Below are 27,533 nucleotides of genomic sequence, written 5' to 3'. Positions count from 1 at the left end.
TTTAAATTTCTCTGTTTTTGACTTGGCTGGTTTTATACGTTCTGCTGCAGTCCAAAAATGTTTTCTTTCTTCTTTGCTGAATTTCCAGGGTTTTTCTGTGTGTTTCTATCTACTATAGAAGCATAAAATTATGTCAAAAAGGCCTCTGCTAATAAAATTAGTCTGACTGCTTTTCTTTCTTCTTGTGAATTGAAACTAGCCTTTTGCTTAAAATGCACAATTTGGCAAGAAAGGGATTTATACTATAACTGTGCATTTGAGTGCAGGAACTGGTGGTCAGTACCCTCCCCCCTCACTTACAGGAAGTTAAGGTGCAAAAGCTGCGACTGCGATAGATGCATGTTTTCCAGGAGACCTTTTGCTTGCCGGAGTGTCTATGTTGTGTAATGCAGCTGTTTTTCAGGTGTGCCATTACTTCTGTCGACAGCACAGAACGAAAGCGGGGAGTCACCATTCAGGTCTGTTGGTCTCAGAATTACAGAGATGCGAAAGACCTTTGACACATGTCCACAACTGATGCTTTGGCTCTTCAAAAAACAGACAAGAAGGTGTGACTGAGGGGAGGGGAGGATGAATGTCTTTCAGGCCGGCTATGATGCTTCAAGGCCTTGTTGAAGCGTAGTTGTGGGATACTCCCCAGCATGCAGACCTGGAGCAAAGACCTCCTCTAAAAATTGTTTGCTGTCACCTGTGAAATTGCTGTAGGCTCCCACCATTGTAAAACTCCCTGGCCTCCTTCTCTTGCCTCTTTTTTCTGCTTTGCTCGTGAGCGTTATTTCAGCCACAGCGGAATAAGTAGGGTTTCGTCATGGGCTATGATGGAGGCAGGATGAGATGGCATCTAATTGTGACAGTGGGATTTGTTTCTTCTAGAGAGGCTTGGTTTTTCTCAAGTGCTGTGAAGATGCAGTGCATTTGATTCCTACATTTTACAGCTATAAAGGAATTAATAGCTCATTTAGTCTAACCTCCAAGGAGGTGTGATCTGGCCAAACCCAGTCCCCAGCATAGTACATATTTCTGCATTTTTGGTCTCTTCCTTGTAAGCCATTCGGAGAGATCAGGCTGCTGGCAGAGTTTGCTGAGAAGAGCCTGGGATTTGTCCCTGCTGTTTCTGGAGGCTGGCACTTCAGGTGACGTTACTTTGGGAGTGCCAATAGCCTGTGACGGGGAGTTGTGCAGATGTGTAGCAAAATGAGATGCCACGGTTGAATCTGGGGGGGAGGGCGCAGTTTGAAAGCACACTTTTGGATTAGGAAATCTTATTTGAATCAAGGGAGAGGAAAGAAACTTGTGTAAAATATTTTAGTGCAGTTTGAGTATGTTGGGACCTGCTAATAAATATCCAGCTTTTTTTTTTCTTTTCTTTTTTTTTTTTTAAATGGGAGACTTAATCCAAACCTGGCCAAGTTTAGAAAGCCATCGCTAGTGGGGCTGAGATGCAGGCGAGCTGTCGCATTATATTCTGAGGCTATGCATGCTTTCTGGCTAAGACAGGGGAAGGACTAAGATCTGGTAGGCCTTGGCTCTGTCACTGATTTTTCTTTGCGACTTCYACGATTTTTATTTTTATTGTATTGTATTTTATTTTATTTTGAGCCCTGCCCAAGCTGGGATCTTTGGACTGGTTCCATGGAAATGTCTCCCCAGCCCAGGAAGCTCTGAGGAGAGCAGAGCAGAGCAGAGACGCCTGAGCCGGCTGTGTTAGTGCTGTGCGTGCTGGTGTGTGACGCAGAAAAAGAGAGGCTGTGCCTCTGTGTGGGGGTGCCTCAGCTCAGGTCGACATGAGCTTGGAGATCCCCGTCTCTGCTTTGTGGGACAGGGCAAGCACGCCCCAAGAAGCCTCTTTGCCGCTACCTTCTGCAGCAAGAAGGGCAGCAGCGTGGCTGCTGCGGAAAATGCTAACGCTGCCATGGGTAGAGTCAGCACTTGTGCCCCAGCACCAAGATAGCTTCCTCTGAGCAGCTGACGTGATGCTGRATTTAGTTTGGGTCTTTGGATTGAGCTGCTCTCATCCTACCTGTTTGCTTGATGTTGCTAAGGTCTGGGCTCTCTGAGCCCAAGTTGTGCTAGGGATGGCCCAGCTCCAGCTTCTGCCTTCTTGTCACTAGCTCGCGTACCTTGCCCCTCCCCTCCTTCTCCTCTTACACTTTACAAAATAGTTTTTTTTACTTTAGCTCGTGTCTTGTTAAAGTCCCCCTCCCCCCCCCCTTTTTAACCACAGCCTCTGATATTCTCCCCCAACCCTTTGTTTTTCAGCTCAGCCTCTTGAACAGAAACTGCATTGTGTTTTCAACACTAATTTGTATTTCTTTTCTGTTGGTTGTGTTTCACTGCACTTCATTAAGTTTTAGAGTGAAACTTGAGCCTGATAAAATGATGTGAAGAACCTTGAAATGTGTCGTCCCTTTAGGATGGAAAAAAGTAACTGGAGTCTGTGGAGTTTCTACCTGTACAGTTCTTACGAATATTTTTTCCCCACTTTTTATAAGGAGCTTACATTTATGCAGCAGCTTTGATCTAAGTGCCATACAGAGTGCACAGAGATCTCTTCATCTGTCACTGAGGCATAGCGACTGCATAACAGTGCGCAGACACACTGCAAAATTGCTCAGGGCGGGAAGTATCGAGTGCTTCACCCAGTTTGATGTTGCAAGGGAACTGGAGGAAATGGAAGGCAGTTATTGTAGCTGGAAAGCAACCAGGGCACCTGCGCACCGAATGTACTGGAAAGGCCTTGGGGACATGAAAAAATTACTATATCCTCTCCAAAAATTTGTACCTTAATAGATGCAATCCTTTTCTCTAGCAATAGGCAGGGTCATTGCTTTGGTACCTCCCAGGAGGAAAAAATTGCCTCCTGTAGCACTACATGGCTGTTTGTGCATCTACGAAGGTTTTTGTACAATTGCATTTCATTCTGCCATGGTTGCAGTTTAATCCAAGGGTAGCAGTACTTGTCTGAAGATGCAGCGCAAACCTTTTCCAAACAGAACTCCTCTTTGTTTGTATTAGGTAAATTATGTCTTTCTCCCTCAAAAATAACAAGACCATTTCTCACTCCTTTTAATGACATCGTTCATTGAAAGCACTTGTAAAGCCCCTTGCAGAAAGCATGTTACGCAGTATCCACCCAGGCGCAAAAACAGTTTCACTTGCCTGCACCCCTTTTTCCCAGTCTTGTCTGGTGTGGAGCACAGTGGACACTTCTCAGCAGAGATGAACACACAATAGCATTCAGAGAATGAGAATAACCATATGCAGTGGCAAATGGGAATCATGATAAGCAGAATGTAGTTGTGTACCCTGTGGAATTTGAAACTTATCCAAATACTCTTATTCAGATCATCAAATCTGGTTAAACTTTTTAAAGGCAAATAAATAACTGTTTCAATAATCTGATTTTTTTTTTGTTTAATTGCTCTAAATCAGTAAGGAAGAAAATAAAGAGGGTGATTTTAAGGGGAGGAATGCAAGACTGACTCATGTCCTTGAGCCAGGAAGTCTCCATAACTTGTGAAGAAGTTATCTCCAGGAAGAAGTTGCATTAGCCATAGTAGTCTGAAGGAGGAGATGCTCTCCAGCTGATTGTAGAGTCTTTGTTTGCGGACCTTATTCTGGATGTTGTGCAGTATCACGAGAAAATGCAGCCTCCCTCTGCCACCCTGGAAGTGGCACATCGTTAGAGCTCTCTTGGCAATCACCTGTAACATCTTTTTCTTTCAAGTGTGCGTGCAAAACCGGCATTGGCTCTGAGTCCTCTCACCATGCAGAATCGGGAACAAGAACATTCAGCCTGGGCTCACTGAGCTTCATGCTGAAGTCATATTGCCAGCCATACATCACATGCCCTAAGTGGAAGCTCTGGCATTCAGCTTGGTTCGCAGTTAGGTATGACAGTGGCAGTGCTGCATCACAGAACAGGCCTGGCTAGGCAAAAAGCTAGGTTTTGGAGTCATCTAGTGTCATGAGCCTTGCAGCCGTTGCTGACTCGTGCCTCCTTCCCCACCAGGGTTCCTGCGCTATCCCTGGGCCCAGCACAGAGCTGCTGTGTCACATGTTGTCTAACCCAGAGCAGAAGCTGCGCTCAAACCGCTGACAAAAGCTGTATATGGTTCAGGAGTGACAGCATGGCTACCCTTCCCCTAGAAAGTACCAGATACTGAAATGTAATATTGAGTAAATCTTCAGATTGCTGTAACTCTTGCTAAAAATTCAAGCAGAAACCATTTTTGTAATGTGTTGAAAAATTTTGGATAGCTTTCAAAATTATACTTGCTCTGGATTTCAGCTGAGCCCAGATGAGACCTTCTTTTCCTTATTTTGCAGACTCTTGAAGTTGCAGTCCTATTTAGCCTGTCTGGCAGACTTCTAGGAGAGCTCTCTGAGCTGGAGTAAACCTTTGAACCTCTTGAGGTTCCTCATCACAACAACTAAGTCCTAATAGCAAAATTTCATCAAATGAAGCTGAATGAGTGAGCTGACCAGTAGGAATCATGTCAGCATTTCCATTGTGAAATCTCATGTCTGAGGTTTTCAAAAGTCAGCTGTAAAAAAGATCACTCCAGGCTGAAATTTAGCAAACAGGATTTCAGACCTCAAACTGGAACAGTATCATTTGCGGGTTACGGTATTTTTCTCAATGACTTAAGCAAATATATTTGTTTCATGAGTATTTTCTGCTTTCCGCCCCCTCCTTGGCTAGCCCTGCAATAGCCTGCCTAGGATCTAAAAGTGAAGGTGGGCTTTTCCTCCTTCTGCATCATTCACAGCCATAAGATTCAGAGCCAAATCTCAGTTGATGATTTTGCTGATGATAATGACAAAGTAATGACAAAAGAGATTTCAGCTTTCTTAATTCATCTGTACTGAATTTCCATTGCTGGTATCACTGCTATCTTGTTTATATCTGTGAAGTCAACAGAAATAATCTGTAGACGCACAGAAAGTGCATTGTAGCTGCAGGGGACTAATTCTTGAGGCACTGTTTTTTTGTCATTACTGCTGGGAGATATTTTACCCTCTGAAACCCTGCTTTTCTGTGGATCCTGACTAAACTGCCGTTTCGCATTGAAGCATGTTTTTAAAAGAATGGAATTTTCCAGCTATTCCTTCGTCAACAGTCAGTTCTGGATTTGAATTCTCTCAGCCTTCTTGGGAAATTCAGTTGAAAGTTTGGGTTCTTCTGGTGTACAGTAGGGAAGCAGATTTCTGAATTCTGCTCTCACCTGAAGTCCAGGAAGGGAACATGCAGTGCAAAGAGTGACACTTCATAACTTTCTAGGCCAGACTAAAACTTGCAGCTTGATCCAGGGTCTTCTCATGTGGGTGGCATGGGCTGTTGTTAGCCTTAGAGCTAGACACCCTGGATCTGGCTGTGAAGAGACGCTGCAGTAAAGAGTTCTCTCCATATGAAAATGAGTATTCATTGAAAATGAAWCTTGCCTCTTCCCTGTGATAGGAGAGCAGTTCTTTCCCATGTTTACTTCAGCTACTGTGTATGTTTCAGAAATCAGAGTTACACTGAATAAAAAGACACCGTTTTTAGATCATACTGTTGCTTTAAATTAGAATTAGCTGGGCTGGGACAGAGATTTCCTTTTGTCCGTGGAAGTGTGAAATCATTTCTGTGGTTCTGAAAAAGCAAGAGGCTTAAAAGGCTGCATGAACAATAGGCAGTGGGGCACACGCACTTTCATAGGAATGCGTGGCTCCCCGTGTAGTGCACTTCTCCCTACCACTATATTTAATAGGAACTTTTATGACATCGATGCATATCATAATTGAACATTGTCATTACGTTACATATTTACCCTAATTATGTAATTAGGTATAATTGTGCTAATTGGGTAAAGACATAATTGACTAAAATCACTATAAAACAAACATGGGGATTCATACCACCAAAAGAAAGTCTATTAAGACCCTACTGCTATGCATCTAACTTGCTCTCCTCCTGAAAGAAGAACTTTTGTAGCACACAGTTAATTACGAAATACCCAGGCATTGATAGATGTAGTGAAGGTGCTGAGGTGGYTGTAATTAGATGACTTTTGTTTTAATATTTGATCTCGATTGCTAAAATTAATTCCTAATATCAGTAATAGCAGCAGATACTCTAATTGACAGTGACTAGATGCATGACACCTTTTCTGCTTGAAATTATAGTTCCTCTGGGATGCAAATATACTTTCATCTCTCCAAGCTTCATCTGAGCTTAAAGTAGTGGAAACAAAATATCTGTAATTCTGATGCAGASATCTCATAGGTGGGGGAAACTTACCCGGACAACCTGTGTAGCGAGCTGCAGCGCTATCTGCAGATTGACCGGAGGGTGAGTTAAGTATCCAACCCTAGGACAGAAACTGTTTAGAAGATACTGCATGTTAAAGTCTCTTTACATAGCTCACTAAAGGAGCTCTGAAGTGGGCATAGGTAACATACAGGTCCACATAAAGGCCTGTTTAATACCATCACATTTGTTAAAAGGCCTTTGGTGTATGTGGTAACTCTGGCCAGAATATTTCCTCGGTGAGGACTTTGTCCCCAGGACTTAGAGCAGGTCCAAGTCCTTCCGGTGGAAGCTCGTGTGTTAAGCGGGGCTCAGCTCCCCTCCTTGATACAGTGCCGGGGGAGGGAGCGGGAATGCTCTTTGAATAAGTGCCAGCACCGAGCTGACAGCTCAGGGGTTTGTAAGTGTGGCAATGAAGAGGAAGCTGAAATTGCGATGCAAGAGTGGCAAGGAGAGGTGGAGAGTCAGGAACAAAACATTCACGATGACATTTGCCAACCTGAAAAAAATTTAGGTTATTTAGGCCCAAGTTGAGAATATTAATCACAAGGAATTTTCTATCATTATATGTGTGTGAAAGGACTTTTACTGAGTTAAGAATACAAATGAAACAAAACACTTTTTCTCCCCCTTCTATTTGAGAACAAATTCTTGGAGTATTATTTACTCAGTTCTGCTTATAGCTACCTGGTCTGGGAGGCATGCCTGTGTTAGTGCAATGGCGAAATTAACAGTGCTTTACTTAATTAAACTGAACATATACAGATAATCATTTGTAATTCTTTTGAATTATATGATGTGTAACATCGGTGGGAAAACTCAGATACAGAATAGTACTTGCAAAAATAAATTTCAGAAAAAATGAGTAGCCCAGCCATGTGATATTGAAATGGCTTTGTGTATAAATATGCTGTATTAGCTGCAGAGTACGGAATAGGGAGGACATTTCTGAAAGTCTGAAGGGTTGTTTTGTCTTCTAGGTCTTCACATAGTTTAGTGGGATTTGAGCCACACAGAATCAGCACAGGTTCATTGAATTCCATGGAGCTACATTGGTTACATCCCTGGATTTCCTGTCTGAGAACAGATGCTCAGTGCAATGATGGTGTTGCATCAAGAACTGGGATAGTTGCAGACTGTAGAAAAGCCCCAGGTCAGAGTGCAGGGCCAGAGAGCCTTGGTTTTCTGATCCAACTTCGTGATTGGATCACTGTTCTAATTAGCAAAATGGTTAACAGTGACTCTGTTGTGATGGTACTGTACTGTGCTGTTAACTAAAATAAAATGTTGCCTTTCCATAGCGCCTATCAGGTCAAAGTAAGCTTTCCTGAATAAGGAGTCGTTACAAAATCTGCTGATATTATCAACATCACGTACATTTAAACCTTGTAGAAAGATTGCTCTCCCCCCCCCCCAAACATTCTTCCACTGTTGCAAGCTGAATTCTGAAGAGTGGCATTATTTCTCATGCTCTTCCTTTATTTCTAAACAGGCTTTGAATGTAAAGGTGGGGCACTGGCTTTTTCATAATCAGCAATGTCACTTTATCCTAAGAAAATACAGACAACCAAGATGCCATCTATTCAGCACAGCTTGGTATTCATAGGGTTTGAGTCCCTTGTAATCCCCTTCCAGCATGGAGCTGCTATGCCAGAGGGTGCATTCACCTGAGAGGCGGGATCTCAGGACTGATTCAGTTTCACTAGCGTATTTTAAGATGCTAATCCCTGTTTGTAAGCCATAATAAATAGGCAGCCTACTGCTTTAAGTAATACCTTGGTGGGTAATAGGAATGAGTCACAATGATAACATCCTGGTTGTTGGACTGTGAGCTAATACAAGTAAAAAGTGTCATGTGCTCCCTGTTAAGGGGACATCATTTTATTCTGACTGCTCATAGAGGCTCAGTATTCCACTTAAAAATCATCTTAACAAGGGATTGGTGCAAGGGTAAAATTTACTTCAAACTTTCTACTCTTTTTGCAGTTCTCCTAATCCCACTTCTCCAATCATCCTTTAAACATTCAGGAGCCAAGAGGCGTGTTCAGAGGTCAGTGTTGTAAGTGTTCAAAAGGGAAGAGATATGTTAGGACAGCTTTCATTCTAAACCTTCTTTAAGCACTCTAAAAAACATACGTATTTGTTCTGTGCTGTAGTGCAGATGCATCTGCTGTGGATGGGAAGAAGCATTTTTTTTTTGGCCAGGGACAAAATTCCTTCTTGTATGAAAAGTGACCATGATCTTGTTTATACCCAGCAGTAATAACCATGGCTTATTGTGTTTCATCTGTTAACATATGCAGTGTGGGGAGCTTTGGTGTCTTTTCACCGGCAAAGCATTTATTGCTTCTAAATTAGTGCTATGAGAACGTTGAGGGTTTTTTTTTTTAACTAGAAACCCTGACATTATGTCGGCTGTGAAATGGTGGGTAGCTTTCAGCATTTTTGACTGCATGCATCCAGGTTGAGGTAGTAGGTTGTATAGTTTAGAATTACACCAAGGGAGATAACTGTACAACCTCCTAGCTTTCCTTGGGTCTTGCACAAAACGGCGTGATGAGCGACCATAATTCCTCAGCAATGTTTGCTCTGGACACATGGAACAGAAAAGAGCAGGTAAGATGCAGTTGGAAAACCTTTTCTTGTCTTCTGCCTCTCTAGAACTTCAGAAATGTTCATTCTCTCAGCATTTTTTACTTATTGGTGCTATATCATTGAGTGTTTAGCAAATTCAGTGGACTAGTAATGCTTGTCTTCCTTTATTAGCATTTGAGCAGCGCAATGTGTAACATTCCTAAAAAGCACCATGGCAACATATCAGTGTTATTGCCTTCGCGGTCAGCAATCAGAAGTCTCCAAAGGTAACATGAAAAACACCCGGTATTGTAACTGTTACTGAGATACATAAGTGGCTTTCCCTTTCCTCTAGTCTTTGACTGTGGTCTAGGAGTTAAACAGTGCGGTAGCCAGTAGCAGAATGAGACCTGGCATACTCACTGCCTCTCAGGAAGGGTAGAGGCTAGTACTGATGCTTCCAGGTAAAGCCTGTAAAGGTTCTTGTACGAGTACCAAAATCTACATAAGTCTTCATGAAAGCTGTTCTTAGGGAATATACATTAGTGATTATAGTTGGCTAAAATGGCAGTTCTTAAGCTTTTTCCAGGCTTGTACAGTTCAGCTGGGTGTTTGAAGGGCTGATGTCTCTGGGCACATCCAGTAGAGGTGATTTGCTTCTCCCTTGCAGCGGTTTTGATTAAGGAGCCGTGCAGCTGCCTCTGAATTGGTTAGGGGGACTGTGTGGAGAATGGGCACGTACTGAGAACGCATGTGCTCATGACAGCAATGAAAGGCAGGTCTTTGTCTTTACCTATGGGCTGGCAGGCTTACCTCTGCAGTTCTTCTGGGCTTATAGGCTAGAGATGATGTTTCTAAGGTATCTTAGGGGCCTAAAATGCAGGAAAGATGCCTAAATTCCTAGCTGCTAGTGAAATCTACGGTTCTATTTGCCTAAATACCTGGGGACTAAAAAAATTCCAGCCAATATCTGGTAATGTTTGCACACAGGAATCAAGATCTCTCTGTCGGCAGTGTTCAGGGTTCGGGTCCCCTGACAGCCTGGGTGAAGATGGTTGCCCTAACGCTTAGTCAGGGCCCAGAACGCATGCTCTGCTGCATCTTCCGACTCTATGGCTAGTCCTGGCCATGGATTGGTGAATTCCCAGAAATGACACGGGGCTTGTTCACTAGTGGGCAAACTTGATAAGTCACTGAATAAAAGCAAGGGGTAGGTACAATTGTTTGCGCTTTGTTAGGCTAATCTAAAAGTGTGAAAATGATAGCAATGTTTCAAGGTATCTAAATAACCCAGAAAAATATTTCTTTGTTAAAATGGCACTTGAAAGCTATAAAATCTGCATACCCTTGTTTATTGAATACAGAGAGAAGCTGTTGAGTGTTATCCAGTGCTCAAGTATTAGTGATTCAAAGAGTGGATTAGTGGGGTTTTATTCTATTTTGTTTTCGAAGAGGTTACAGATACGGCTACCGTGTTTTATAACTCTGCAGTTCCTTAGGACAAGGCAAGAATCAGGGCTAACACAACATCGCTTCTGTGTTTCATGAAGGCATATGCATTAAACATATGCAGCTAGTTAAGAAAGAGGAATATTTCTGACATATTTTAGGCAGTACCTTATTCTCCCCCCCCCCCGTAAATCTTTTTGCAGATAGAAGTGCAAATTTTCAGCTGATGTAAATCCACAAGCTGCATTGACTCACTTCTAATGCAGAGCTATTCCATAAGGGTTCATTCTTTACCTGTTAGGTATTCGTGTAGGAACACCTTTGCAAATGGCTGATAATTGCTCCCAAATAAGAACATTCTGTTTTTCTTTTTGGTGGTAACATTTTAGACCTGCTTTGTGCAGGTATTAAAGAACTTCTCAAGGTTCCAAAATAATAGTTATTTGTACTATCACGCACATCTGTTGCTATAAAACTTAACTTTATGTGCCAGATGGATATGCAAATCAAGTGATCTATCTTTCTCCAAAGAACAAGGAGTAATAATTAAACAGGAGAATGGTCAGTGGTACATGGAAGTTGACAATAAGCATAATTCAATGTGCATATTTTTCTTCTGAACAAAATAGCATTCCAGCTCTCCCCCTGATGAGAGGAATGTATTGTCAATTAATTAGACTTCCGTCATATGTCCTCGGATGCCCTTCTATCATATGCCTTCCATATGTCCTTATGTCATATGCCTTCCATATGCCCTCTATGTAATTAAGCTTCTATCATATGGCTTCTATCATATGCCATTTAAATAAATTTCCAGGAGAATATGGCAGTGTTACAATTGTGGACCTCTCGCAATGAGTAAAGGAACAACTCATGAGCTGTAGATTAAAAGAGGATGAAGCAAAAGGAAGGTGGTTAGCCCTGAGCAGTCCCTTTAATTGCCAGTTTTGTTTCTTTCGGCCTGGGCAATGAATAAATAAGAGTCTTGTTTTTAATTCTCTTCCATTACTAGTTCATTCCCAATTTTTATTCAATAAACCTGTGAATAGTAGGTTATATAATAACTGTTTTTAAGAGAACATGTCCATTGGAACATAAAATGAAAAATTTACAACCCACCTTCCAGAAAATTGTTTGTCCTACAATAATAAAATCTAAACTTTGATCTCATTTTTGTCCCTTTAAGTCTATAATATAAAGTGAAATACCAGAAATATCATGGTGAGAGAACTAATGAAAACTAGATGGTGTGCTTTATTTGGACAGACGTCCCTGTTTTCTCTTACGGGCAGTGGGTGCAAATAGTACTGTGCTTTTCTTGGCATGGTGATTGCTAGGTAGATAGTGTCCTAATATACAAGACTATATAGTGAAATAGATTCCAAATTTACCACGGCTTATTAAGGATAAAGACCAAAAATCAGCACTGATGCTTATATATGTAATGAAGAAAACTGCAAACATCCAAAGAATGATGAGATCTTGAAATGGTTTCCAATGAAGAGACAGCCAGTGTGCTCACTTGCTTTGTGTACACTTGTATATCTCTCTTTCCCTCTCTCTTTCCAACAGCTTTTGAGCCCATTTTCTAATTGCAGTCAAATTTGAGAGAGGAGCAGTGGCTTCCGAGATTATTATGCTCCGGCAAGCTTTATAGAAATTGGCTGACAGGCAGAGGGATCAGTGATTTGAACATTCACAATTTCCTCTTAATATTTTTTGATTTTGGCTGATTTCTGCAGTGAAGCACAGCACCTTTTGTGATATGGCTAAAGTGCAGTCGGGAGGAGGGTTGAAAGGACAAAGAAAACATAAAATTTAGTAATATGTGCTGAGATGTCTAGGTCCAGACTGCAAAATGGAGAGCTGTTTGTAGCATATACCAGTTTACCTGGATTAACTGGATTGAATGAAGTAATGAGAACAGTTCAGACAAATTTTCACTGGCTAGTAACCAGCATGTCCCTGGAGACTTTGTGCTCTGGTTGCTAGAACATGCTAAAACCCATATCATCATGACTTCACTGCTATTTTTATATGCTCTGCCTAGATTAAATTAAAATTTACCAAGCAATAGTCCTATATTTTGCAGTGTAGACATACTGTTAGTCACTATTTGTAGCAAAGATACGTTCGTCAAAGGTGACATGTCCTATTTTGGTTTAGTCTTTTTATTTTCAATTCACTTCTCATTTATAAAACACACAAAAAAAAAATCTCCAGGCCATATGAAGGCTCTAGGCTATTATTGAATTTATTTTGAAGATTCATGTTGTGATACTGCACCATCATTAGAGCTCTCTGGTGCCACAGTTGTTAAGTGCATAGTAATTGAAGTCTTTAAGCCTCTTACAGTTTAGTAGTTCTTCTTGACAAATGTGTTGTAGTGGTATTGGAAGAGATAGGGTTAAAGTGCTGGATTCACTAGTAATTTGGTTTTTTTGGGGGGTTTGCTGGACAGTGAGAAAATACTTGAAATRGTGCACTATTGCAAATTTTCTTCTGCTTCTGTGTTTTCACATGTCTGTGATACTTGTGAAGGGTGCCAACTTAACAGTCCTGAAGGAGGAGGAACTCGGCTTATCCACAGAACTGGTACCTGATGGCTTGCAACCCGGTAAGCTGCTTTCCAGCCGGTCCGTCTGGTCGCTTCACAGCTATCCTTGGGGGCCGACCTGTGGTGGGGAGAATGCGGAGGCAAGGGCTGGTTTCTGGGACCCGAATGCTGGTCTCTTAGAAGGTAGACTAAAGCTCAGAAAACTTTCACCATCAGAGGGATTTTTTTCTCTTCTTTTTAAACAATGCCTTTCATCTGTTTCCACACCCAGCTGAAACTATGCTGCAACACTTCTGCTGCTAAATCAGATGCATTAAGTACAGCCAAATTTGTACATAAAAGTTTTGTAAGAACTGGGATGAAATAGAATGGAATGCCAGAATGACTCATTGTTTAATGAATAAGGCCCTAAGTGTTCTATTGATGCCATTTATAAATCTGTATAAAATGTATAGAATTCATGTCATAACTGGAATTCCAAGCACAGCAACCTTGTGAGCTAAATTATGATGATGATAGGGTACTGCACAAATTAATATGAATTCTAACACGCTTCTGCTTGAAAGCTGCTCAGACAGTTAAAAATAAGACAATTTCATTACACGGATTCAAAGCCCAGGCCTCAGAAATGCTGCTACTCTCTCCTTTTGAAGTTGTAAATTACTGAAGAAGGAAGTTCTTTTTGTGCATGTTGAAATCAAAAAGTGTAACCTATAGGGGAAAAGGCTGTCCTTTCAATTAGATGTAGATATTGATCACAATGTGCAATGTAATTGGAAAATAAAAAAATTAGCTRGTGTAGCCAGCTCAATATCCAGATGCTCATCTATTTGAAATGAACAGTCTGAGGCAGAGTAGAGTTTTGAACCTGCATCTTTCTTCCACCAATTTTTTTCTTTTCGTTCTTACTTTTCCCCTTCTCATAGCTTGGTGGCTTAGATATGAAGCCAGGTGAAGTGTAATGTTTCCAGTGTGAGTTTTTCTGGTAAGTTGCTATATCCATTCAGAGTTCAGTCAGAGGCAGACTCCTACATGCATGGTGTCGGGCTAGCAGGATTTAACCTTCTGACAGAAGCTTCCAGTCTAACCTGGAACAGAAAGGAAATCTGAGGTTTGGAGATGTCCCATAGCAGGGGAAGATCCAAAATGTTTTATTTGGGAAAACAAAACATCTTGCATTTACTTTTTTATTAAATGAGCCAAAACTTCTGGTTGCCCTGACTCCACTGATGCTCCAGGCAGCCCCAGTTGCATATATTTGGATTTATATATGCAAAATATAAAGTGTGTTCTCCCTGAGCAAATCATCTTTTACATGCTATAGGGTGAAATTAGCCTCTTTTGTGCAATGTCATGGCCCTGTTTCATGGTTAAATAAGTTCAAGAATCAGGTTTCTGGGGCGACTATGGAAAGAGATTGAAATTCAGTGTTCTGTGTTATATGCAGTGGCTCCTGATACTGCCCCCTTCTCTTGCTGCTTCCTTCCCAAATCCATAGGAAAAAAAAAACAGGAAAATTTCTCTCCAGTTAGATGCTCCAGGATCGTCTGAGGTGTACCGCCACTAGCTAGAAATATTCYAGGCAGTTTCTTTTCTTAAAAACAGGAGGGGAGCTGCTGCTGAGGCTGAAGCCACTTATCTGTGGGGAAAGAGCCATCAGACTGCAGGTGGGGCCCTTGGGGTGGCTGCAAGCTCCCTGCTGGAGCCACTCACAGGGTCCTGCCAGCCACCTCATGTACCACCACCTTTTTTTTTCCTTTTTTCTTTTTTTTTTAAGAAAAAAGCCTGCCTTATTCAGGAACACTTCTAAGAGCAGTGTAGATGTAGCCAATATAGAGTCCTTGGTTTCCATCCTCCATCTRCATTCCTGTAGGATCCTGCATTGAGGTAACCAGACTGCTGCGTTGTTCCACCGAGGAGCAAATATTGCAGGGCAGGGTTTTCCCACTGCCCTCGCAGGCCATCGAGGATAAATCCAGTTCAAATGTGAGTCAGCGTGCTGCCATTACTCTTTCCACCTTTTGCCAAGGTCTGATGACAAGACTGATTTCTCTAAAGCTTGTCTTTGTTACAGGTGTGACACATACTGCTCATAGGGTTTCATTATGGCTTTCATAATGTATTAACAAAATGTCAGGATCAAGTCATTTATAATTAACAGTGACGTGTAAATGTCATGTCTAACAATTGTAGTGTGAGAGTATTTTTGTGAATGGGCCATTTTTTACACATGCAAATGACAATGTCCAAAAAAGCCATAACCAGTCAGGCAAATGCTGAAAAGCAGATTTTCTTCTTCAATTTTTTACTCACTTAATCCTTGATAGGGAATTAGAGCTGCTTGCTTGCTGTTCCTAGAGCCATTAGAGGCATTTTAAAGATACAAAGCTCAAGCCGAGTGGGAAGCTTTTATGAACATTTCAGGGTTTGATTCTGTTATAAATGCTGAGGGGATAAACCACTGCACTGTACTAATGTGAAGCTCATGTGGGCGCAGTCTATGTTTTTGGACCCCAAGCCTGTAAGTTATGCAGAGTAGGGGCTGTACTATCAAATCTGAGGAGAGGAAGAGTGCCTCGAAAAGGTGCCATCAAAATTGTCCCAGGCATGGAGATATCTGAAACTGCTAGACCAGAACCATTTCCATTACAAAGGAAAAAGAAATTCAGGATGTGATTAAAAAAAACAATGAGGAGTTAGAGAAATTCTCATGGTCTCACAAAGCAGATACAAGGGGACATGCAATTGAAATGGTGACAAATAGAAAGTGTTTTAAAAGGCAGCTCTTTCTTACCAGTATTTAATTAAAAAAAWGAAACTAACTGCCTTTGGAAGTTACTGGGACCAAGAACTTTGCAGGTCGAGAACAGATTAGATACTTATGTTTTTAATAACCATACATAGAATTATGGTAGTCCACGCTAATAACTTTAGAGCACAGTTTAGACTTTCATATTTCAAGGTTTAGGATGCAGTGCAGCTATTCAAGACATGGGAAGAACCAGTGGGAAGGACAGCTCTCAGCTGCCTGTGGTTGCATTCCTACAGTATTGTGCAAAGCAGCTAACACTTGCCGCTCTTGGAGAAGATATATTAGAGAAGGCTGGATTCTGATCCAGTGTGTATCTGTGTCTTGCAAAGGATTAAGCACTTARTTTGCCACTGACATGTGAAAGTGAAGGGAAGATAAAAGTTTTGCCTTCACTTGGGCTCACATACTGAATAACTATGATACAGCAGTATCAGTAGTAATTGTCCAATGCCATGGTCCATCTCCAGTTCCTTGCAGTTGTTGTGTGAGATGCGGAAGGATTGCACGACCACTGTACAGAAAGGAAAGCAGAGGGCGATCAAGTGATTTATCCAAAGTCAGGCAGCATAGCATTGGAGGGGCTGGGAGTAAAAGCCGGGCCAGCTGGATTGCAGGTCTGCATGTAAACATCATACTTATGTTGTGACCTTTTCCTTCTTTGTTAAATGAGTTACTAGGAAGCCTGGTATTATCAGAAGTAATAAAACCTCCAGAAACAGTGAAAAGAGTTGCACCTGGTTCTGATTTCCCACCCGCTTCTCAGCCTGAGGTTAGAGCTGGTCTTCACCATGCAAGAGCATGTCGTACAGATATGCTCAAGCTATCGGTGGCTGCTCCAGGGCTTGCTGAGCTCAGGTGCAGCGTGGCACTAGCACAGCCCTGCTGCCTGTGGGCCTGAGCTGGCTCTTCCACATGGTACCGGCCAGAGATCTGTGGCTGCAGCAGCTCACGCTGGTGCTAGGCTTGGGGCCACTGCAGTCAGTCCCATGGAGAGTGTAGACAGACCCTCTGTATCCCTTGGCTTTAATGAGATTTAAGTAATTGTTGTAAATGGAAGGTCAAACCCATTCCCGGATCAATGCCACTGATGTGGGCGTATTTTAAAGTTTGTTTTTCTTGTGTTTGAAGTGTCCATTCATCTCTTCTGACAAGGAATAGCCATTGTGGCCTCAGAGAGTGGTTTGCAATAGTACCGTTTGCAGTCTGTCAAATGCCACAGCTTCCCCTGGCTTTCCATTTCCTTTCATAAATGAGGTTGTTAGCTTAGAGGATAGGATTTTAAAGAAGAATGAGGAAAATAACAGCATGGACCTGGGAAGGGAAGAAGTGAAGACACGGTTGTTCTCTGCTGCAGAAATCTTGTGGTTTGACTTGATTTTGGAAATTGCCCTTCTGATAACTTTTGCAATATGAAAGGAGTACTTATTTTATAGGGGCCCTAAGATATTTTAGTTGTGTTTCCCTTTATTTGTGTATGAGAATAGCTATTGAATGAGAAATTAAACAACGTCAGACTTGCTGGAAAAAAGTGAAATCGATGTATACTGCTTACTACGTTGGTAATGATGTCGTTAGACTGCTAAATCGTTTCTGTTTCTAGGGTTCTAGGATATAAGTCATCAGTCAGGAAGCTATAACCATAGTGCTGTAATAAATCCATGATGGCCCTGTGTTAGTAGCTGCATTTCATAAAGTGACTACTCAGGACTTTGCATCAGAATTAGAGAACTGTATTCTCTTCCTCCTTCAATAAAAGAGGCTGGAGAATATCCAAACTCTGCTGAGGGAATTATTAGTGTGACAGGTCCTATGACACTCTGTTTTGTTTATTATCCAATAGAGGAGCAATTTTAAATTGCAAAATATATATCTGCAATCCCATTACAAGCTGCATGCAGCCCCTCAGGAGGTACTCACACCAGCTCACTGCTGTGCATTTTAGAAGAAGGAAAGAGGACCTCATAAGACAGTGTGTCTTGGTGCTGACTAATATTTTATATATATGTTCACATATATGTTTCATATTTCTGAATTCTCAATTACATTACATTAAGATATATAAATATATAATTGCATATAGATATTTTAGGAGATATGGCAAGGGTATCTTTATGAATATACTTCTGATAATTGCATTAAGTTGTACTTTAGCTGTGTCACCTCAGACACTGTTATGGATTATTTTCCTAATTACAGCAACCAATGCGAACCTTGTCCTTAGAGAACTTTTTCTTGAGCCCAGGGGACACTTATGAATTGGAGAGAACCGAGGTAGTGAAATACTCACAGTTTTTGCTGTTTTGTCTAGATCTGTGCATTCGCTGGTGAAGCTAAAGTGAGGAGTAATTGGTTTTTGGAGACTTTGCATTTTTTATGTCATGTAGCCTCAGTTGTCAGATGCCTGTGAAGTACAGAATTGCAAACCTGTCATGACTAGTGAGCTGAAGAGCTAGAAAAGGTTATGTGGAGTAAAGAGGAATGCATGATAACTTCAAGACTAGTGGGATGCAAGGTCCCCTTTCTGTGAAAGCGTAGCAAACAGTCTGTGCGCAGAGAGTCAGTCCTGCACCAAAACTGAGTCAAGAGGGGCTGAAGAGCACCTAGAATTGGTGCAATCGTGCATGAACACAAAAATGTGGGGGTGCTGCGGGGGCAGTTCTGTCAGCTCTGGGTAACAAACTTTCAATCCATATTGAAGTCAAGGGTTAAACATCTAATCCATAAATTAGTGCTAGGAATTAAGGATGATACTTGACATCTGAAATCACAGGGAGGCTTTTTCTGTGTAATAAAAAAGCCTCTTCAAATTATTTAAAGCATGCTTCTCTTGCATTTTAAAACCGGGAAGAAGCTGTGCAAGTCAGATGGGCCAATTTCTGCTCTTGGTTAGTAATAACTTAGTTCACGCAAATGACAGCAGGATTTTTCTCTGTTTCCTACCATGATTTTGAAAGGAGTTGTATCCTGTTTTAGACTGGGGGGAAAAAAAAAAAAAAGCAGCTTCCATTTGCCATTTAGTGGATCCTGTTCTAAATCCCAGTTGTAGAATCATGTCATTGGTCATTTTGAAGCCTTGATTAAGTTAGCTTACAGACAAGCTCTAAGCAATAGGACTCAAGCATATCTTTAAAAGCATAGYTCAAGCAGTGCCTTGAGACCCATAGAAGTAGCGAATTCTGATATAATGGTTGAAATTTTTGTTTGCTTCTACTCGTGTAACACAGGCCTGAAACCTAAACGATAATTTGTTAGAGCACCAATGATGAGGAAATAACTCTCCTTCATCTGGGTATCTGAGGCAGAGTTTTAGCAACTCCGAACAGGACAGAATTCCCGTGGGAAATTCCAGGTTCATAAAGCAGCCCCCCTACTTTTTGTGAAGCCCTTGGTCTGCCTGAAGCCACATTATGTATTAATGTAGGCTTTGCATTATATATTAGCGCAGATTTGTCCTCAGATACCCTACTGTGGAGAAGGCCATTTTAAAATTTTTAATAGGGCGTTAGAGCAATTTGCCTGTGATTTAGTTTTAAGTGGGCAAGGATAGTGGTGACAAACAAAGCTGGGAGGCCCTAAAATTCTTTGAATATTCCATGTTTTCCTGGAACCGTTGGGAAAAGGCTSCCAGAAAGGTCTTGGCAGGTTTTCGAGGTGGCTGGCCAAGTCTGAAGCAAATGTGGATAGTTAATAGGCTAATGCAGTTCCCCTTCCAAGGCCATACGTATATAACATACGTTTTTATTTAAGAAATCTCACCGCATGGAGGAGCAAATGTAGTGTTAATATATCTTCCTGTAAGAAAACAGCAAGGGAAAAAACACTGTCATCTTATAAAGACAAAATAGGTGATCTTTTGYCCTTTACTTTTAGGGACTTGAATTGTCATTTTAAGAAGAGAGGAGGTAGGAAATAAAATCAGTAGACAGGCAGTGACTTTCCCGTGAGGGCCCCGTATTAAGCAGGAGTAGCTTATGTAGCAGTAGTTGGAGTCTAAGAAAAAGGCAAAGTTGTTCAAAGAGTGGATTTCCATTGCTAGATTGACTTTTTAGTGTTACCATGCAAGTATTAAAAAATGGCAATTAAACAGCAATGTGATCAAATAATGACCTGGGACCAGCTGCTGCAAGTGGTTCCTTGTGGACGGTCCCTTATAGCAGCCTGAAGCAGGAGGCCTCCTATGCCGAGCAGGGCGTAAGGCTTAGGCACCGCTGATGAAGCGTCTCAGGTGCAAGCAGGCTTGCAAGGGCTTTCTGTGTGGATCAGGGCAGAACCGTGGTTCTCCACAGTCGCAGACACCCAGGGAATAGGTGTTCGCTGGTGTGACTGGCGCGTGTTTTTCCTGGGAAACAGCCGTTCCGATTCCTCTCAAACATCAGGTGACTTAGCTTTGTAATTTTAAAATCCTCTCCAGTGTTAGGGATTCTTGTTCATATCAACTCGTGGGGCCTGACTTGTTTTATTATTAATGGAGAGAAGACTGTGCGCAGCCTCTAGTATTATAGCAGGACATCTTTTTTTTTGATTAAGCCGTTGGTGCAGACTCTGAAATTCTGCTACAGACACCTTTGTGGGATCTCGGATAAGTCACTTATTTTTCTTTGTTTTTATTTACTGTCTGTAAGATAGAGGTCCTCATTCCTCCTAAGGAGTATTTCCAAGACAAATGTACTGATCATACAGACACAGTCATGTTGCATGGCATTTGGAACTGTGACTGAGCTTACAATGTATATGAAGATATGTTTCATATGGACTAACTCCATGCTGTCCTACGCATTCATTAGATGTACAGAGTAAAACTGATGGTATTTATAATCTAATATGGCTTTTATAAGAACAAAATCAACCTGAAAAGGATATTATTACACTTCAAAAGTTCAATTTAAAGAATGTAATTTATTATCATAATAAGTTAATTCAAGTAATCTGATATTCAGATTGCTGCATTTGTTTTCTTCATTTTCTATCCCATGAAAATGTTATGCTGTCACTTTATATCAACTAAATTTAAGCGTTGGGTGTAATAGAGCTTGCACTGCAACGTTAAGTGATGCAGAAGTATAGACTGGCACCAGGAACGGGGAGACTGGCTGCTGCGCTTGCATGCCGCTGCTGTTTCTGGCACGCAGAGCCTGAGCAGTGTCTCGTGGGCCAAATGCAAGTCCTCAGAGGTTGCCACGTCTTCCTCGCACGCTGGCATTCGTGCTCTCTGTCATGTGCCTTTCGATATGTGGCTTTCTAATTTTTAAAAGGCTCTAGGCACCAGTGAAGTAACTGAAAACAACTTACTGGGTATTAAGACCTCTGTGACCAGTTTCGCAAGATGTAAGAGTGACTAGACTTGTGTTCAGACTTTCCCTGTGTTGAAGTTCCCAAGCTTGTTATTTCTTTGACAGCAATATCTAAACGGCTTGGCATTTTGTTTCACCCTGTGAGAAGAGAGTCCCCGTCCCCAGGAGCTTGCAGTCTAAATAGATAAAGCGGGCAGAAAGGGAAGCACAAAGAGATGACGAGACTTGCCCGAGCCACTTGGCACGTCACATGGCAGAACTGGGAATAGGAACAGGTCCTTTGGGTTTTAGCCATTGTCATCACCAGCGATTCGGGATTCCTCCGGCCAGTTCTGTGCCAGCTTCTGCCTGTCCCTGGGCAGGGATCAGCGGTTTGGGCCCACCAACCAGCATCAGACAGTGTTACGGTGTTCTGTGTTTCAGTTTATTTCTTGAGCAATATCTGAGACAGGTATTTTTTGTTGAGAGAAGTATGCCCCCATGGTGGGGGGATTTTTTTTTTTTTTTTTGGCAGCTGAAGGCTGTAGCCAGAGTACTGGAAAACCTGAAGAACTTTTTCTTTGTTATTTTATCTTTTAAATAATTCCATCCTTTCTTTAAAAAGAAAGCTGGTGCTGGTGCAAAGGGTTTGAGAATTGGACAGGAGCTCTGGAGGATATTTAAGGATGGCTGAGCTTTGAGCCTCTTCCGATCCCTGTAATGTCTCGAGGCTCCTTACAGACATTAACTTAGGCTCACAGTCACAGCTCCTTTCTCATGTGCAAAAGGTGTGTTACCTATCTGTGTTGTTTTTATGTAGGGGACAACTGGGGTGGAAACAGGCTGCAGCACTGAGGGTCCCTAGTGAATTCATGGGCGAGTTGGGAATAGGGCTGGGGACTCCAGGCAGCAGGCTCTGCCCCGTGCTCACTAGCTTACAACCTCTCTTTACGTAGGGACCCTAGCACTTCTTGCCTATTGAAATACAATTCATTCTAGCTCTGCTCTAAGTCACGTGAATTCCTAATTTTAATTTTCTGCTTTTCCTGCCAGGTCAGATTGCCCAAATGTATCTAAACTTTGTAGGTGTTTCTGATGTTGAATCTAGGTCCCACAGTTAAGATGTTAATCGAATAGCCTGAGCATATATTACTTTTACTGGCTTTTTTTTTTTTGGGGGGGGGGGAAGAGTTGATTGAAGGGCACTGTCTTTTTCATGCAGTGATTCTATTGAAATTTCAAATAAATTTAAAAAAGCATTAAATGTTGACCAGACAAAGTTTTTATTGACTTCTAATGTACCAGCCTTGTAGGTTAAAATATTAACGTAGTTCTATCACTTAGTGTGTGAAATATTTCAAAATTTGTCAGACTTTCAGTATGAAACCTTAGATCATAAGAAACGATGTCACAAGCTCAAAACAGTTTAGATTTATTTAAAATTTTAGTGAGCTTCTTGCAACTTTGGTCATGTTTTAAGTGAATCGAGGTTGATTTGATATTTTGGTGGACCTGAAATCATGTGAAATATGAGGGTTTTCAGGTACTTTATGTGATATGGAAACGGCAAATCATGCAGGAGTAGATGTAATGTATTTTTGCGTGACTTCATCCAGATGAATTTGGGTTTCACCTTGAGTTTCAGAGTTTGGTTAAATCCAGCCTGCATGGGAGAGCTCACGGATAAGGGCAGATTGTGAGCTCCCTGTAGACAGAATGCACATAACTCTAGGTACTGCATTCCTGCTTTTCATACTCTCTCTTTGATATTGGATGAATTCATCTCTGTAACCTTTCTTTTTAAATCCCTCTGCTACATCCACTGACCTTTTGTTGAACTCTTCCCATTTTCCCAACCTCGGTTTTGAATAAGGGCACCAGAATGGTGCAGAATCCCAAGCCCGTTGCGCTATGAAGTGAGCAGCACTGCCTCGTTTTGCTTTGCACTTGCTTTACTCACCCCAACATTGAATTGTTTTGTGGCTTTGTCACCCTATTATTTAATGTGTCCTCCATTACCAGGGATTGATACAGCTCAGCGATCTTTGAGAAACCTGTTAGCAGAACTGGGGGGAGGGAGAGGAAATCCAAGGATCCCTTTCTCTGCAGAGAAGCTCTCAGGATAGTGCTTGGGTGAGGTAATTTGCTATCGTTAATATGCATTGTTGGGTTTGGAGGTGAGAGTTGGTGGGTGAGTTAGGTTAAAGGGAAGGGTGAGTTAGGTTAGGTTTCAGTGATGAAAAGGAACTTGCCTGATCTTCAGCCACACTCCATTCTGTCTGTTGACTAACAGGACATCAGATGAGGATATCAAGAGTAATCTGGACATAGCAGCTTTCTTCCAAGGATCTCTAAACTCTCTAAGGAGATGGTAAGCATTATTGTGACTGTTCTGCGTGTGGGGAGACAAGGTGGGAGGAGGTGAAGGGATTTTATCGCTGGCTTGATGTGAAATTGGACAATGTGCAAGACAGTGATGCTCAAATTAGAAGCCTTTGGTTGTCAAACTCCCCACTTGCTAGATAGAGTTCAGTTCTGGTCATGCCCAAATCACGCCACCCTTGCCCAGCTTTGCTTTCCATAGATGTGCCGCACGCTATGCATTTGTACCTTTCCTCGCGTCATTGTTCAGATTGTTCACTCATATTTGTAAATAGATTTTTCTCCACTACAGACATTTTATTCATTTTTTAAACTGTTCTCATATATTCTCGTATACTAATGTATGCTGTCCACGCAGCTCAGACAGCAGTACTGTTTTGAAGATCTCTCACAAACGATCTCAGTATGGTAAAATCACCCCTTTTATTTTCTCTACCCCAGGAGGATGAAAGGCTTAGATTGGTCCATAGTGAGGTTACGAACTTGTCTCAAAAAGGCCTTGTGATTTTATAGCTAATGCTTAAATCTCTAAAGCATCCTCTCTGTCTGAGCATCCCTTCTCTCCTATGTTGTTGTTTCTTTGAGCTGCTAATTCCAGTTGGTCTCAGAAAAAAACAAGAAGAGTTTGCCCTTGCTCTGCTTTCTGCTACAACCACGCAGCTACCAGGGTCTCTTCTTCCTTTCAGCCTATGCCCCATGATTAAATTAATTCTTCCTTTCTGTTTTCCAGCTTTTCTCTGCAAACTTCCTCTCACTCCATTTCTATGAGAACTCTTCCTGCAAACTGGGTCCCTAAGAGGATTAGTGAAGGGGGTACCAATTTATTTATACTCACCTCAGCATGGCAGCAGCCAAACATTGTAAGTTGCTGGATAATTAAATGGTTTGTAACACAGGAAAGAAGCTTTGTTCTTCTGGCGCAGTTCAGAGTGGACCGGTGTCTACATCACAGCCAGTCTGAACTGATCCCCAACTTCTGCATTTTTTTCTCTTAACCTGTTCACGTTGGCAGTATGAGCACGCATGCTCAGGAGTAAGTGGACTACAGAGATTAGGTCCCTTCTACTGTGAGAGAGACTGTTGTAGATGCACGTTATTGCTGTTCTCAGGGCAAAGATGCCTTTGGTCACCACAGAACAGTTTTCAGGCATCTTTCAGTTGTACTTAGTTCTCTGGAAAAAAAAAACAAAAGAGAGGTATGAGAAGCCAGGAGAAAACCCTCAAGCTTTTTTCGCTTAAACTTCCAAATCCTGATGGCCACAGCGCCAAGTGATATTGCCATTTGTGTCATCTTCTGTAGTGCCTGGCTCGAATGATCCCAAAAGAGCAAGCTGAAGTAAATATACGGCTATGATCAAAAGAGGGTAAAGCCTCTATTTTTTGTGCCAGCCTGCAGATGCTTAGGTTTTGAAATGCAAGTCTTCGAAAAACAAGGTTAGTGGAGCTCTAGTAAGTAAAGTGACCGGACGTTAGTGATGATTCATAAAAGTAATTAAAAAAGAAAAATGTTTTGCCACTGCCTGTAATGTCTTGGTTTGAAGATGTTCCTAAGTGTGTTTGTAATGCTGCGAGCAGTGGTCCGCGGATCGTGACCACTGTGTTTAAGATTACAGGTCAATTTCCAGCCTAACTCGTCTTTTCCCGTGGTTCTGATGATCTAAAACATTTGCACTCATGTAGTTGAATCTTCATTGTTTAGTCTCAAAGTATTTCTCATCCCTTCCCTCTTCTAAAATTTGTCAAAAAATCTACACAGGATCTAATATTTTCCATGGGAGAAGTGTTGCGGTTTTTGAAACTTAAATATGGGAAATGGCAGGTACTCGAAATTCATCAAATGGTTTGTTTTTTGCAGTGCTACCCTCTTGTATTATGGCCCTGACCTTTCACGAAAACAAAACGTCTCATTTGTACAGCTTTCAAAGTGATTTGCAATAAGCAAGACTGAACTCTGTTAAAACATGATTAGAGTTATTGTTGTATACAAAGATCCCCCAGCTCGGCCACGTTACCTAAGCGAGAAGTAGACCCTGAGGCACGTTCTACAAGCTTCTCCCTACGTGGCTTTTCAAGTTGTCTCAACCAGCCTGTTAGTTAATTGCGACGGCTATTAGGTTCTGCTGCTGCTGTTCTAGAGCAGACGCTTCCCGTCTTACCAACTTATCCAAGTGGATACCTCCTGTTTCTCTTGGGGCCTGTGCGTATTCCAAAGCTGGCTCTCCAATTTGCTTTGCCCTCACATCCTGCCCTTGATTAGACCAGGCATATATGCTAAGGGAAGCAAAATAGTTTACTGATTTATCACGGATCATTAGATGGAGTAACTGTTCTTAAAACATCACCAGTATAGATACAATAATTAGAGATGTGCTTTTGTTAACATTGCCAGCCTCTACCCTCTTGTACAGTACCCTTGGGTACTAAATAATTACCCACTTTGTGTGGTTATCTAGCTCACTAATTACCCACAAAAATTGGGGTCAGGTGTTAACTGCTTGAAATAAGTATCCCCCAAAGACTTGGTTAAATTGTATAAAGAAATGATGTGTTTGCAGCAAAACTTAAAAAAAAAATCAAACATTTGGGGGGGAAGGAAGATAGGGGAACATGAGAAAAACAATGTAAATTGTTCTGTGTGATGACAAAATCTTGCACATTGCTGTGGTGCTGAGGAGGGAATCTGCATGAGGAGTCAAAGGATGGATGGCAGATACAGTCTCTCTAATCCAGTCTACTTTTCCCAAAGATTAGATCCTTCGGTACATAGGGTTTGATTCTTCCCCTATCTAGGCTGATGCCAATCAGGATTATGTTGGTATAAATGAGAAAATTTGTATCCTTGGATTCCCAGACTGACTTCATTGCATAATCCAGCCACCTCTGTCACCCAGGGATTTCTGCATTGCACCCAATAATTTAATTATGGATTGTATATTTATTTCCATATGTTTATTCTTGTTGTTTCAAACTCTGTGGGCATGCAGCAGAATTTCATTCTAAGGCTGCTGCTGGTAAAATGTAGCTTGCTTTGAGTAATAGTTTGATTCCTGTGTTCAGGGAGTTACCCCAGTGAGTCAAGGATTTCTAGATAGCCCCACCCTCCCCAACTTCCCGAACTCTTACACTGCACTCGCTTTCTCTTTGCCAGACCCACACAAGGCATCTAACTAGCCCAAATCCTAAGAGGCAGCTTCTCCTCCCTCCCCCATTTCAGCCCCAGAAAACTAGAAAATAAAGCCACAAAAACCCTGAAACCAAAGCCCTTGAAATACCTGGCACGTGTAACAGAGGTATATTTAACAGACTGCCTTCCTAACCTAACCTGGTTTCTTGCATAGATGCTGTCTGCCTTCAATACAAAGGAAAGTGATTTCAGTGGGAGCTAAGTAGGTGTTTTGAATATCCCAGTATGCACCTATCGAGATCTTTGGTACCCAAATACCTTTAACGCCATAGTCCTAGAGCATCTGCGCAATGTGCAGTGTAACAAAGAAACCGCCTTATTTATTTATTTCTGTGTTTGGTGTTAGGTGCTTTCTCTCCTTGAGAGTGAGTAGCACCTTCTGTTCCCCCCAGCGCCTTTTGCAGCCCGTGTAGAGCCAGGTCTCGGCATTACCGAGGAGCCCCCTGCCCCATAGCTCCGACAAATGCGGAGTCTCAGGTAAGGCCCCACAGATGGCTCGCTGTGCAGTGTCTTCTGGGGCATACCTGCGCTCCGCATTGTGCAGCGCATCTCTGGAAAAGGCAGGGACCAGCCTCTTAATGCACAATGCAGATTTAGTCGTCATCTTTGTCTCCCCCCCCCCCCCCGCTGATGTTAACTGTCTGTATTATTATTTATTGTTATCAAGGGATTTGGTTTGATCAATGAAGTGTATATGCGTCTGACGGACATTCGGAGAGGAAATGCTTGGAGAATGAGTAACATGTCTGCAGCGGAGGGTGTGTGTGAGGCAGAGAGAGGCAGCATCGGTACTAGAAACATTGACTGATGAGTTCGTTTTAAAATCCAAGGGCATATAGCTGGTAAATTAGCACATATTGCAAATATAGTCTGGTGTGAGAGGCAGCAGTGCTGCCATTGAACAGAGGGGTGGGTGTGGAGGGCTGGGGGGGTCGCGGCGAAGAGATTGTCAGCTCTAAAGTCATCGCGGGCATGAGCCAGGCGGGCTGCCTGCCTCCATGCAGACGCGGGGC

General features: G+C 42.0%; 1 long non-coding RNA gene across 8 annotated transcripts in view; it reads left to right on the top strand.

Moving 5' to 3' along the window:
- Positions 1-27,533, top strand: part of LOC112968959 — a 165,744-nt gene that overhangs the window by 128,341 nt on the left and 9,870 nt on the right. For 7 of the 8 annotated variants that reach the window (XR_003254507.1, XR_003254503.1, XR_003254508.1 and 4 more), the window contains 2 exons: positions 12,857-12,932; positions 23,248-23,325. This is a non-coding gene — a long non-coding RNA (uncharacterized LOC112968959). Of the gene's footprint in view, positions 1-12,856; positions 12,933-23,247; positions 23,326-24,066; positions 24,197-24,636; positions 24,771-27,533 lie in introns of all 8 variants that reach the window. The other variant, XR_003254502.1, reaches the window with a different exon arrangement.

The sequence above is a fragment of the Apteryx rowi genome, unplaced genomic scaffold (assembly GCF_003343035.1).
Source record: "Apteryx rowi isolate R43461 unplaced genomic scaffold, aptRow1 scaffold_33, whole genome shotgun sequence".
Taxonomy (NCBI): domain Eukaryota; kingdom Metazoa; phylum Chordata; class Aves; order Apterygiformes; family Apterygidae; genus Apteryx; species Apteryx rowi.
Note: the sequence above shows the minus strand (reverse complement) of the source record. Positions and strands in the feature narration are given on the sequence as shown.